Below are 15,281 nucleotides of genomic sequence, written 5' to 3'. Positions count from 1 at the left end.
TGAAAGAGGCAGCAAGCATAATACAGAAGAAAAGATACAGGCTTTGTGTTCAAATCTGTATCTTTTTATTAAGATGACTAATTGTAGCTACTTAACTGAACCTTTCTGAACCTTAGTTTTCACCTTTGAAAAATAGAATAATTCTATCTTACAAATAATTTTAAGGTTTGGGGATAATGTTCATGAAGTATTAACAGACAACTAATTGGCAGGAAATAGTGGGCCAATAAATGGAAGCTGTAGATTTCTGAAACACAGCCTCTAGGGCACAGCTTGACTGTACCTCAGAAATTGTGAGGCTGAAATTTGTCCTGAAACACCCCTGTTTCAAGGCACAAACCCTTTCCTTTCTCCTGGTTCCATGTGCTCATCCCTCCCGTCAATTCCTCTCTCCATCTACCCCACAACCTGATTTTTGTTATAATCCTGCTGAAGATGCTCACACATAACAAAGGTATTCATTGTGGTGTACCAGTATTCACAAAGAACATCTAGACTTTAGTAGGGAACTCTCAAAAACAGGAAAACTTTCCCAGATTAAAATAGCAGAATCTATAATCATGGGTCACTGGCAAAGGACAGATAAAGAGCCACCCGTAAGCAACCCCTTTATCATAATGCCCTAGCAGCTCCCTGCTACAAAATCTGATAGAGCTGGCCTCAGAAATAGCATTCTCTAACTCCTGTTCTCAATTTACCACTAGCCATGCCTAAAACCACCTGTAGCTGGGCTTGGCTCAGTTTGGCATGGAGCCCCTGGCTCTGAGTAGCTTGCTGTTCTTCCACAACTTTTTACAAACTTTTACTCCTGCAACAAACATTGATTGAGCACCTGCTATATGCACAGCACTACGGAGAATAGAAGATGACTATGACTGTATTCACAGCCTTGCAGAAGAGCTCATAGTTCATATAGAAGTAGATACAGTATGTATGAAAACTACAGTGCAAGGAAGAAATGAAAAACAGCATAATTCAGGGACAAATAAAGTACTACGGGATTTCACATGAGGAATCATGTACATTTTGGGCACAATTAAAAGCTTTTAGGTTGAGACTCAATGAATGGACAGGACTACAAGACAAGAAAATGAGAGGAAGAACATTGGGGAAAAATACAATATAAACAAAAGCATCTTGTTGAATTATCATGAGGGATGGCAAATTCACCCTAAATTTAATAGACACTTACTTTTTTATAAAATTTGGGCTCAGTGTTATCAAGGCTACAGAGATGTTTCATCTCCAAATTTGAGTGGAGGTGGGGTGGGGATCTGATTCATGAAAAATGCAAACCCAGAAGAATTTGATGAGTCATAAAAGATACACGAAATGCTATAGAAATTTGGATACTAGAGGAGTTACAAGTGGATGATAAACAAAGGGCTTCATAAAGTTCAGAACATTTCACCCGGGCCTGAAAAGAAGAGTTGTATGTTTATGATTAAAATGTTGAAAATCATTCCTGGCAGAATAGGCGAGAAAAGCGCTGATAAGGAGGTGGAAGAGTGAAAGCAGTGGGAGGTGCAGGGTTGTGAGGGTCCTTTCCTATAGCCACTATTCTGTACAGGCCCTGAGGCATGGGAACACACACAGCAGAAGGTGTTTACATCCAGAGCAGGTGGTTCTCCAAATGATGGAAGGAAGCAATGGGCTAGACACTTGAAAATTACACGAAACTAAAACATCCTTGATACTTAATTTTGGAATTCAGTACGTATATGGTGTTGTATGGTATATTTACTTTCTAAATTATTGCGGGTTAATATTAGCTCAGCCTAATATTGAAAGTAATTTACATCAGCTCATTATATCAATTAATTCGGGGGAAGTAGTGCAGAAGGGTACGAAGTAGCAGAGGAAAACCAGGCTGGAATCTAAATGTGGTGTAAATAATGGGCAGAGTAGAAAATCATCTCGATGATAGAAAAGATTACTGTGTTCTTACACGCATGCAAAAAGGATATATCCATCAAGTGAGATTAATGAATACAAGTCATCCCTCTCTATCTGTGAGGGGATTGTTCCACACCAACCCCCACCCACCCCATAGATACCCAAATCCACGCATTTTCAAGTCCCTGTTGTAAAATGGTGTAGTATTTGCATATAACCTATGCACAGCCTCCCAAATAATTTAAATCATCTCTAGATTACTTAGATTTATCATCGTATTGTTATTTTTAATTTTTTTCTATTTGCCATTGGTTGGATCCACAGATGGATTCACAAATACGGAGGTCCAACTGTACTTCAGAAATTCAGTATTAAGGATTTCTTTAAAAGTATTTTTTAGATACAATTTTAATATTTTTCTTTCTTACAATTCTTATTTTTATTATTTATTAATTTATTTACTGATTTATTTTTGAGACAGAGTCAGCCAGGCTGGAGTGCAGTGGCACCATCTCGGCTCACTGCAACCTCTGCCTCCTGGGTTCAAATGATTCCCCTGCCTCAGCCACCCAAGTAGCTGGGATTACAGGTGTGTACCACGACATCACGCTAATTTGTGTATTTTTATTAGAGACAGGGTTTCACCATGTTGGTCAAGCTGGTGCCGAACTCCGGACCTCAAGTGATTCACCCACCTCAGCCTCCCAGAGTGCTGGGATTACAGGCATGAGCCACAGCCCCCGGCTGATTATTTATTTATTTATTTATTTATTTATTTTTTGAGACGGAATCTCGCTCAGTCGCCCAGGCTGGAGTGCAGTGGCGCGATCTCAGCTCACTGCAAGCTCTGCCTCCTGGGTTCACGCCATTCTCCTGCCTCAGCCTCCCGAGCAGCTGGGACCACAGGCGCCCGCCACCACGCCCGGCTAATATTTTTTTTGTATTTTTTGTAGGGACGGGGTTTCACCGTGTTAGCCAGCATGGTCTCGATCTCCTGACCTCGTGATCCACCTGCCTCGGGCTCCCAAAGTGCTGGGATTACAGGCGTGAGCCACCACACCGGCCTGATTCTTATTTTGAAAATTGACATTCTCCCTATGATGATTATAGGTATTCTAATTCTTAATGGTGGAAAATGTTTTATTTCCTAACCAACTTGTTCAAATATAATTGCAAACCCTATCGCCATATATATATTTTTTAAAAGTTAGGACCAGTTACCAAGCAAAACAAAATACTAATTAACCTAGCTATCCCTTTCCTATTATTTCTTCTGTATTTCCACAGAACCAGTAACCTATGTCCAATACACCATTATTACATTGCTTAGCAATGGTTTGTTGAGCACCTGTCTCTTCTGAACTGAGATTCCTACACTTAGGGGTTTTTATCTTATAATTCTTTACATAACTAGGTGCATGCTCAGTAACTGCCTATTGACACATTGTCTGAAAGAATGGATGAATGCAATGCTAGAATGTTACACCACCAAGAAACAAGTAATTTCAGAAGAAATATCTCTTTTACTGTGAGAAATATAGAGTATTTGTATCTATGATTTTATTCTCAAATCCAGACTCTTGCGCTAGTAAACTAATTTTTTTAGTAGCCACAAGGAATGTGTAATTTGTTTCATGGCAAGTCCTAGCTTGAAAGTTTGGTTCACATCAAAAATGAATAAAAATGACTCGACTGCTTCTACTTGAGAATGACTTGACCGGGATCAGGAAGGTACAGGGGAGAAGTTGGCAGGTGTCAATTTGCTGTGATCAAGTGACTCCAGAAGAAGTGGTGCATCCAATTAACTAGGGCTTCAGACAGCCCTGCCTTCTCCATCGAACTCATACTTAGTTCCAGCTTTCAAAATGCTTTAGAATCAGAGGCATTTTATTCAAATAAAATTTATTTAGACTCCAATACATAAGACAAATGAAAGCTATATTTTGGAAGGTCAAATGGGCTGCAATTACTTAAAGCAAAATAAATCAACATGGACAGAGTGGCTGGTTAGATGGATGTTGCAATTCAATCCAGGGCTGTGGATGACAGTTGCACTTTTATTTTACCCATGGCATCTCTTTTATTTCTGAACTTGATTTTAATTGCAAAGCATTGGGAATTTTGGGAATCACAAATAGAAGAAGCTGCAAATGGTACCAGATTTGTTTGTTTGTAGTAGCTTACTTGGTAGTTTATGGACATTATTTAATTAAGCAGGGATAGTGGAAGAACTTTTATTTCAAATCTAAAAAATGTTAGCCTGACAGCATAACTGTATGCCTTGGTAATCATCAACGCACGTTGAAGGCTTTTTATCTACAGTGCTTAAAGTTAAAATAGACATTTTAAAATAAAATGTCTTTGTGTTACCTTTAAAACCATATTTGGTCTTGTAAAACCTGACATGAAAACCATAGTCATAGCACCATGACTCCAGAAATCCACATGGAAATATATTCTGGTGGTACCAAGCGCAATGAACAGTGCCGTGTGTATCAGAATAACTGCTGTTCTGTATAAACCGAATCCTTGGGACTCAAAAGCAGTGTTTCTCAAATCTTTGTGTGCATAGGAATCTCTTGAAAATCTTAAAGATTCTGATTCTTGCGGTCAGGATTACAGTCTGGGATTCTGAGATCCTAACAAGGTCTCAGGTGATGCTCATGTGGTTGGTCAGAGAACCACGGTTGGAATAGCAAGGCTCTAGCGCATCGCACTTCTCTGCAGCGGGGGCTCAAAGGAGAATGCAGATGCTGAGTAGGAGGACAAACAGCCCAGGAAGGGAGCACAAGGAGAGAAGATAGCCTGCAGCCAGGGCTAACACGATCTATTCAGTCATTTCTCCTAAGACTGCTTTTCCATAGGTCCTCCTGCCATGTTTTAATCTGATCTACTCAGAGTGACATATAATAATCTTTGTAATCTCATTTAGTAAGTTAAATCATTTCTGCACTTGACTGTAGACTTCATGTGATTCATAGAAAGTGATCACTGACTATAAAGGCAGTTTCATTTCTTCATAAAATCAAGTTCAGCATTCTCAGTCTCAGGGTCAGCTAAGACTTTCCCCATGCTTAGACCACATACAAATAACAGTGCTAGGATATTTAATTTGCTTTTAGACTAATGCCAATTTTACACCTGGACATTAAATATGCCTTGTTCTAAACTTTAGGAAAGACTGCTTCTAGGTTACTGATAGCTTATTTTTGTAAATGATTGGCCCATTATTTAAAACAATTTATAAATTATTATTCCAGTATAAATTGCCTCCTTAATTTATGAGTTGTTCCCTTCATCTCAGCATGAAATTTTATTTTTGCTTATTAAGACAAGAAATATATTTAGAATGCTTGCTTCCTTGAATACTATTTTTCATACTCGTGACTCTCAGAGCTGTTTCCATAATCATAGTATTTTCTTCTGCATTACCTTCTATGTTGATCTCAACAATATTTGAGTACTTTTATTTCTATACTAATTAGATTTTGATTTCAGTTGAAAGGATATTCTCTATGGAGTGTCTTCTATTTATTTTATCCTGCCTTCTATTTATTTTATTCAAATAGAAATTATTTAGAAAAATAATCACAATTCCAGTAACTAATTTAATATTTTATTATTACATAACATTATAGTGGTAAAACTAGAAACACTATTGTAATATTGATGGAGCTCCTTCAACAAGCATTTATTTATAGAAATGTTTAAATGTTAAGATATTTACTGTACCTCTGACATTATGCCCAAACTTTTCATTAAAAAAAAATCAAGCATATTTGGTCTACATCTATTGATCATTAATTTTGCTCTGATGAGATAAGCAACTTAACTTGGGTTTTCTGCCTTTTAAATCTTTTTTATTATAATGAACTAGAGTTCACTTTATCTCATTTTGCTAATTTACTTAGAGTTATACTTTTACAATATATTTCTCACTGTTTTGTAAATAAAATGTCTTTTGAAAGATTGCTGGCCCACAGGAGAAGAACCTGCAAAACCATCTGTCTATTCATCTGTCTCCAGGTTGAACTGTATTAAACCTAAATAAACAACCCTAAGTTCTTTCAAATCAGTCAGTCGCCTGTTCCACATAAGACACTCTAAAACAAACTCTGAGAAACAAAGAATAAAGAAAGTTTCATTCTAAAGAAATTGTATTTATTCATGCAAACATAATTAGCAAGTGAGTTCTATATACATATGCCAGATATTAGAAATATTGGTACAGAATTAAGATCATAGGCCATTGTTTTATGCGTGTATGGAAGTTTTATGGAATAACAAATCTTTGAAAGAAAGTTTAGACTTGAGTAGCCTGGAAGGAGGAGGAATCCCCTTCTACGTGGAGGGAAGGCAAGGGCCTGCATGTTTAGTTAAGCACAGAATGTGGTTGTGAAGTAATAAATCAGTGAGTTTAGCTAGAGAAGAAAGTCTGCACACAGGAATGAGGATCACAGCAGACAGTTGTGGATGTCCACGCCACAGCCCTTTCCCCTTTCTTCCTGTCGTCACCCTGTTCTTGCTCAAGTATCTAGCCTCCTTCATGTGGCCTGTGCCTTTTAGAAGGGGATACTATTTCAGTCTCCAAGGATCAAAAAGGAAAGAGTCAGGCGTCCTAACAAAGTCATTAAGCTGTTCCACATTGTTCTGCAAAATTTACAGTCCTCTTCTATAGCAATAGAATTTATGTCTTGACATAGAACCCCAACAGTTACAGACAATATTTTCCAGGCTTTCTTTAAGTTACATGGCCCTGTGGCTAAGTTGAAGGCAATGGAAGTGCCATGTGCAATGTCTGGATGAAGCTCCTAAAGGGGAAGGATATGAACTATTTCTCCTTTTTTTGTCCTTCCCAATCTTCTTCCAGAAATGAACCTGTGATAGTGAGAACTGAAGAAGCCATCTCAGAACAAAAGAGCGAATGAAAGGAAAATATCTAAGTAATCTGAGCTTTGGGTAGCATATCAGCCCTGAGCCACCTACCCAAAGGTTTTCATGACAGAGAAATATAATTCTGAATGTTTTAAGCCACTGTTATTTTGGGTCTTTATTATAACAACAAATAGGCCAGGCACTGTGGCTCACACCTGTAATCACAGCACTTTGGGAGGCCGAGGCAGATGGATCACCTGAGGTCAGGAGTTCAAGACTAGCCTGACCAACATGGTGAAACCTCGTCTCTACTAAAAATACAAAAATTAGCTGGCCGTGGTGGCGGGTGCCTGTAGTCCCAGTTACTTGGGAGGGTGAGGCAGGAGAATCACTTGAACCTGGGAGGCAGGGGTTGCAGTGAGCCGAGATCATGTCATTGCACCCCAGCCTGGGCAACAGAGCGAAACTCCCTCCCCCCCCCGCCAAAAAAAAAAGAAAGAAAGAAAAAGAAAAAAACAACAAATATACATATCCTAACTAAAATAGGACTGCAGTTCCTCTACTTTGATGTGGACCTATATCTTGCCTTCTTATTATGACATAATACATTTGGTGGCTGCTATTATTTAAGTCATTTATGTGTTGCGTTATATGCAGCTGAAAAAAACCGAACTGATAGATGTTAAATGTACAACCGTAGGTTGGGTTCAGATTGTAAAATGTATTAATTATTACATTAGGGATTTTCTTGGAGAATGTAGCTTTGTTTGTTCATTCGACTTATATTTATTGAGTATCTCCTGTGTAAACTCTGCCATTTGATTATGGTTTCTTATCAAGAAGTTAAATAGCAGGAAACAATATTTCTGGGAGATTGTGTGATGATATACAGTCCATTCACTGTTCAAGGGACTTTTGAACTTTATCCAGAGGCAAAATAAAGCCAGCCATCAAGAGATGCACCACGGAGATATATTCTCTTCACCCCTAATTGAATGGTTTTAACTAGCTTTGGCATTTAGAACATTTTTTACTAGGCATGGAAAGCACTGAAAGTCTTCAAAAATGAACTTACTTGATAACTACATATTTAAAATATTAAGGTAGTAATAGGTGCAGGATAGACAGGAAAGGGAAAAACTAAAGGCAAAATAAACTCAACAGCTATTTTAATGCTCCAAGTAGAAAATCTTAAAAACCTGGAGTAGAATGACACCACAAGAAACCCAAAAGGATTAAAGGGGTTACATTATTAATTGATTACTTGGAGGTAAATTAATTCAGATGCCTCAGATATTCTGTGTGTAGAAACCAGTGATAATCAGTGGCATTTTCAGTTTGAGGTTATACTTTTTCTTATATAACAAGGAAGTTTCAAACCTGATAGGTTTTGACAGAAACTCTTAGAAAAGTAAATTTTAAATTTAAATTCATAATTTGTTTTCTCAAAATGGGTTAAATTTAGAATAATTGTAAACTATATTTCTCCCCCAAAAAATATTTAGCCTTATTTCCATCTCATCTCTTTTATTGGAGGAAAAAAGACGACGATAACAAAAAGATACAAGAAATATTGTGCCCCAAAGTAAATTTTCTGAAATGCACAGGAATATGTAACATACTTGTTTTAAGTATCAAGTTTGAGTTATCTGCTTCATGTCCATAGATACATTTTATTTCACCACAACCTGCTGTATCTTTTTTTTTTTTTTTTTTTTTTTTTAATGACAGAGTCTTGCTCTGTCACCCAGGCCGGAGAGCAGTGGGATGATCTCAGCTCACCGCAACCTCCGCCTCCTAGGTTCAAGTGATTCTCCTGTCTCAGCCTCCTGAGTAGCTGGGATTACAGGCGCCTGCCACCACACCTGGCTAATTTTTGTATTTTTAGTAGAAAACAGATTTTTGCCATGTTGGCCAGGCTGGTCTCGAACTCCTGACTTCAAGTGATCCACCAGCCTTGGCCTCCCAAAGTGCTGGGATTACAGGTATGAGCCACCGCGCCTGACCAACTTGGTGTATCTTTGATTACACACTGCAGGGGCAGACTAGGAAAAGTTTATGGGTAGCCATGAACTAGGAGAGAGAGTATATAGTGAGATGTAGGTAGAAGGAAGATGAGAGATAGAGAGAGGAAGCGAGAAAGACATCCAAGGTACCTAGATGTTGGGAGAATATAACCACAAACATTATTAATGGGAAACTTAAAAAGTCATGATGAAATCTAAAATTGATATAAAAAATAAACAGAGGTGGGCGCGGTGGCTCACACCTGTAATCCCAGCACTTTGGGAGGCTGAGGCGGGCGGATCATGAGGTCAGCAGATCGAGACCATCCTGGTTAACATGGTGAAACCCCATCTCTACTAAAAACACAAAAAATTAGTCAGGCATGGTGGCGGGCGCCTGTAGTCCCAGCTACTCGGGAGGCTGAGGCAGGAGAATGGCTTGAACCCGGGAGGTGGAGATTGCAGTGAGCCGAGATCGTGCCACTGCACTGCAGCCTGGGTGACAGAGCGAGACTCCATCTCAAAATAAATAAATAAATAAATAAAAATAAAAAATAAAAATAAACAGAGACAGGGATATTCTGAAATTAAAGCTTAATAGGTAAGATTATCGATAGTAGATAAAATATTTACTAGACCCACAGTAAATATAAACTAATATTGGTGTATTAAAATATAGATAGATCAATAGAATAGAATTTAAAATCCAGAAATAAATACAAAGACTTATATAAATTAGGTTAACAGTGTTAAGTCAGTGGAGAAAGTGCTTTACTTAGTAAATGATGTAAGACAATCAGCTATCATGTGAGAAAAAGAGTGAGACCTCCTTCTTCCTTTGCCAAAATAAATTCCAGATAGATGAAAGATTTAAACGTGGCAATAAAACATAATAAGGTATGGTGGAATACTTTTTATAAACAACTAATGTAGAGGGCCTTTCTAATGAAGACACAAATCCAGGAACCATTAATAAATTTGACTACATTTTTTTTTTTTAAATCTTGAGTGACCAAACATAGCCAAATCCAAAGACAAATTGGTAAGCATGTTTTAATATGGTAGACAAAGGGCCATTTTCTTTATCCTATGAAGAATACTCAGGAACTAATAAGAAACAATATAATTGAAATATGAGTAAAGGGTATGAACAGGGCAGTTCACAGAAAAAAAAACACACAACTTTTAAACACATAGAAAATGTTCAACATCATTCATAATCGAAGCAGCCCAAATTAAATTTCAATGAGATTCATTGAACATCTCTCTGATATTTAATGGGAAAAGCCTTCTCATGCACTTTTGATCAGAGTGCACACTGGAGAACAATTTGATAAAGTCTATTAATTTCAAATGTGCATATATTGAGACCTAGTCATTTCATGTCTAAGAATTTATCTTATACACGCACTAGTGTACCTTCCCCAAATCATATTTTAAAATGTTTATTGCATCATTGTTTGTGTCAGCCAAAAAATCTAGGGAAAAATATTTATTGGTTAGAAACTTAGTAATAAATTAAGGGAGTCTGTACAATGTAACCGTGACAGCCATTAAAAAGACTACGCAGATCTATGTGTACTGATAAGACACAATCTCAAAATCTTCCCCTATTGCCAGGGGAAGAAAGCAAGAGGGACGGAACAGCGTTTATAATATGCTTCCATTTGTTTTAAATGACGATTGTTCTAGCTGTTGTGTGAATAGTGAATTGATTGTGGTGATGCATGAAGGTCAGAAATCTCCATTTTCCCCTCCAAGAATCACTCTTCAGCTTTCCCCTCCCTGCCCTCAGCTCCATAAGGCAGAGTACACTGAGAGATCCTAAACTTCTCCTTGATTGAGCTTACCCTATCAGCAGATTAGAGTGGGGAGAAGATTTAGGTCAGGGTATGCATTTTCCTGGTTCTTTCTTGTGAGACTGCCTCAGTCAGCCTTCAGTAAGAAAGTCACTTCTCTTGTCTGCTCTGTGCTACACTATATTATAATGATTTGTTTTTATTTTCAGTGTTTTTGGTTGTCACAAGAATGTCACTTGTTTTTCTTGCTTTTTTTTTCAGACAAAATCTCACTCTTGTTCCCCAGGCTGGAGTGCAATGGTGTGATCTCAGCTCACTGCAACCTCCACCTCCCGGGTTCAAGCAATTCTCCTGCCTCAGCCTCCTGAGTAGCTGGGATTACAGATGCCCAACTAATTTTTATATTTTAAGTAGAGACGGGGTTTCACCATGTTGGCCAGGCTGGTCTTGAACTCCTTGACCTCAGGTGATCTGCCCGCCTTGGCCTCCCAAAGTGTTGGGATTACAGGCGTGAGCCACCGTGCCCGGCCAAGAATGTCACACTTTTTAAAAAATTGTGGCTCATTTCAGTTCTCAAACACATCTGAGCTCTCTAATCTCTGCAACCCCTCATATCCTTGGGCCCGGGGTGGTGTGAGCTCTATAGCTGCCCGCCCTGGATTCCTGCATTATGTGTGTAGGTCCCTTTATCCCTTGTAATTCAACCATTTGTAAAAACAAAACTTTATTTTTTATTTTTTATTTTTATTTATTTTTTTTTAAGAGACAGAGTTTCGTACTTGTCTCCCAGGCTGCAGTGCAGTGGCGCGATCTCGGCTCACTGCAACCTCCGCCTCCAAGGTTCAAGTAATTCTCCTGCCTCAGCCTCCCTAGTAGCTGGGATTACAGGCATGTGCCACCACGCCCGGCTGATTTTGAATTTTTAGTAGAGACAGGGTTTCTCCATGTTGGTCAGGCTGGTCTCAAACTCCTGACCTCAGGTGATCTGCCCGCCTTGGCCTCCCAAAGTGCTGGGATTACAGGTGTGAACCACCGCACCTGAATTTAAGTGGATCAGTTCTGTCCTCTTCAGAATGTGACTGATACCACAGAAATAGAGAATCTGTATTTATATCATCACCTATATCCATATCTATCTATCTACATAGGCATAAATATTCTTATCTGTGAATAGAATATTTCTGAAAGGAAGACACTGGATGCTGTTACAGTGGTTTCCTTGGAGAGGACCTGAGGTGCAGGGAAAACTTATATTTGACCATATTCCCTTTCGTATTATTAAAAGTAAATTAAACCATAGGTATTCATTATTTTGTCAATTAAAACAAATTACTTACATTAAAAAAATTCAGGAAGGTAATTGGACCCTCGACACAATTACACAACCAGAGCAGGGGATACTCTCCCGGTGCTGCCGCTATTTGAAAGGAGCGTCTCTGTGGGCATGAGCTCTGTGTCCTATCTCCTCTGGCTTTGTCAACCCATTCAACTTATACTTTTCCAGAATTATCAACTTTTCTTCTGCATTAGTTCTCTCAATATGTGGTCATTAATGTTATCTAAAACAAATGACAAAACTCTCACTTTCGGCCCCATAACCCTCTCCAGATCCTAATTTCCCCAATCCCTTTCATAGACAAACTCCTTGAAAGATTCACTGAAGCAAGCTCTTAACACTTCAGTCAACTCCAACCTGAAATCCACTCTCATCTGTCCACAAAAGCTCCTTTTCTCACAGGCATTCACAACCTCCGTTTTCTCAGTCTATGAATGTATTTGAACTCACATTATTGCCCTGAGTCGATCCCTGTTTCTTCCTGGCCCCTCCTTAACTGCCTCAACTCTGAGTTCTGGCATCCTTAGGGCTCAGCCCTTAGCTTTCTCTAAGAAGGCTCTAAACTTGTATCTCTAGTTGAGACTTTGAGAGTCTCAAACTTGGACACTCCACCTGCTTCTTGATATAATCACTTAGAGGTATCAGAGGCATTGCCGGGTGAGTATGATCAAACATATCTTTGGATGTTATTCTCTAATTTTGCTACTCCTCTGCTCACCCTCATCACAGTTCATGGCACCATGAAACCAGAAGTCATTCTTCACATTCCTTTCACTTCTGCATCAATCATTAACAAAGCTTTGTAAACGAAAGTTTGGAAACTGGCTCCAATCTGTCCACTTTTCTGTGTCTCTGCCACTCCAGTTCAACCTCCTAACCCCACCCACCCCATTTTGCAGCTTCTTGACTAGACTGCCCCTTCCAAATCTTGCCTTGCTTTAATTCATTCTCAATAAAATGGCAGACTGATCTTTCACATGTCACGCTACTTTAAAAATCATTGTTGGGCTGAGTGTGGTGGCTCACGCCTGTAATCCCAGAACTTTGGGAGGTGTAGGTCGGTGAATCACTTGAGGTCAGGAGTTTGAGACCAGCCTGGCCAATGTTGTGAAACCCCATCTCTACTAAAAATACAAAAATTAGCCAGGCGTGGTGGGGCATGCCTGTAATCCCAGCTATACAGGAGGCTTACGCAGGAGAATTGCATGAACCTGGGAGGCAAAGGTTGCAGTGAGCCGAGATCATGCCACTGCACTCCAGCCTGGGCAACTGAGTGAGACTCAGTCTCAAAAAAAAAAAAAAAAAAAGGAAAAAAAGAAAAACTTCAATGGATTCTCCTTTCATTTAGGAAGAAATGAGCTCTTGTATGTTTTTGCATGATCTGCTACCTGCTTCTCCACTGCTGCCTCATGCTCCTCCTCTTCTATAGCATAACCCACGAAGAAGCAAAAGGAGGGCAGGTGTCAACTGAACACTGAGCAGAAAAGTGTGAGGCTGCCTTTGCACACATGCTTCTTTTTTTCAAATACACTCTTTTCCACAATCTTTACAAAAAGATCTGTATTTTTTGGTTCTTCCCTTAAATGCAATTTCCCAAACCTTTCTCCTCTGTCTTCCCAATCTGAGGTAGTCACCACCTTCATCTACATTACCATTTGTTGTTCTCTTTAATTTATCAAAGTTTTTAGTTCTATACCTCTTGGGTTCATTGTCAGTCTTATTCATTGACCTGTAATTTCCATGAGAGTAGGGACATGAGGAAACATGAGGGACATGAGGAAACATGTCTGTTTCCTCAACACTCTTTATCCCTTGCCTAGAATACTGTCTGGCATTGAGTAGGGTCTCAAGAAGTAATGGTTGAAAGAGTTTTGAGTAAGTGAATATCAATTAGTTTGAATAGTTGGAAATGGCTGTCAGAACCACTTTTCTTTTTTTAAAATATTTTGGCATATTTACTTTATATGAACTATTTCAAGGAAATTCGTAGACATGACAATACTTAAACATGCATCTGCTAAGAACATGATTCTATATAATATTCTCAATACCACTGCCCCACTTAAAATACTTCCTTAATTTAACATCAAGTTCTTATTTCAGATTTTTCCATGTGTCTCTTTTGTAAATAGCTACCCTCATCCCCCAAACAGGATTCATTTAAGATTCTCACTTTCTGGAAATACTAGGCCTGTTGTCTTGCAGAGTTTTCCTTTGTAGTGTCATTAATTTAACTTCTAATATCCCTTTGAACTTCCTGTAAACTGAAAGGTCTAAATTTTTTGTAAGTTTCAGGTTAAACTTTTTATGTAAGAGTGCAAGGTGATGCTATGGTCTCCATATTGCATCATACAGTTATGGCTTTTTCAGGCTGTTAAGTTTGGACACTTGGTTAGGTCATCTGATAGGTGATTAGGCTTTGTCTCCACTCCACTACTCCTAGTAAAACTCACCAAAGATTTCCACATTGTTAAATCTAATCAGCAGCCAGCATTTAACCTTGAAGCACTCTTCAGTTGGCTTGCAAATTTCTACACTTGCTTGACATTTCTCCTTTACTGGCTGCTCCTTCTCAGTCTGTCTTTTGCTGCTGGCCCAATCTTCATTTCCCTGAATTTTGATAAAACATCGGTGTGCCCCCGAGCTCGACCTTGGGCTGCTTGCCTCCTCTCTTAGTACTCATCCTGGTGATCTCATCTCATCATAAGGACATCACATTATATTAACCTCTCTGTGTGACATCTTCAGTTAGGTATCTACTAGACACCTCAAAATAAATAAATAAAACTTATTTTTGCCTCTGAAATTTTTCTTCTCAGTCATCCTCAATCACTTAATGGCCACTCCATTCTTCTCGTTTTTCAGGCAGAAATGATCTTGGACTCCTCACATCCTTCATCTAATCTTAGTTCCACCTAAAATCTTACCATGTCTACTGCTATTACCCCAATCCAAGACACCATCATAGCTACCATCTCTACTGCTATTACCCTAATCCAAGACACCATCATAGCTACCATCTCTACTGCTATTACCCTAATCCGAGACGCTATCATAGCTACCATCTCTCCTGCTATTACTCTCATCCAAGACACTATCATAGCATGCTTGGATTATTTCTGTGGTTTCCCGGCTGGTGTTTCTTTTGCCTCATCTGTGTCTCCTCTCACCCAACCTATTCTACTCTCCTAGCAACCAGGCTGATCCTTTAAAAGTCTAAGTCTCCTTTAGATGGCTTCCCACCTGAGTAAAAGAAACCTTACAAGGGTCTATGGAGCCCTAAATTACCTGCACTCCACCCCACACCTCATTCAATTCCTATTGAATTCCTCCTGCTCACTCTGCCTTGTCCACAACGGCCATCTTTGC

At 39.0% G+C, this 15,281-nt stretch overlaps 1 protein-coding gene across 1 annotated transcript in view; it reads right to left on the bottom strand.

The window, feature by feature from the left end:
* CNTNAP2 (contactin associated protein 2) overlaps positions 1–15,281 on the bottom strand; it is a 2,297,635-nt gene that overhangs the window by 929,337 nt on the left and 1,353,017 nt on the right. The window lies entirely within an intron of this gene.

Source organism: Pan paniscus, chromosome 6 (genome assembly GCF_029289425.2).
Source record: "Pan paniscus chromosome 6, NHGRI_mPanPan1-v2.0_pri, whole genome shotgun sequence".
Lineage (NCBI taxonomy): Eukaryota > Metazoa > Chordata > Mammalia > Primates > Hominidae > Pan > Pan paniscus.
This window is presented reverse-complemented; position numbering and strand designations above follow the sequence as displayed.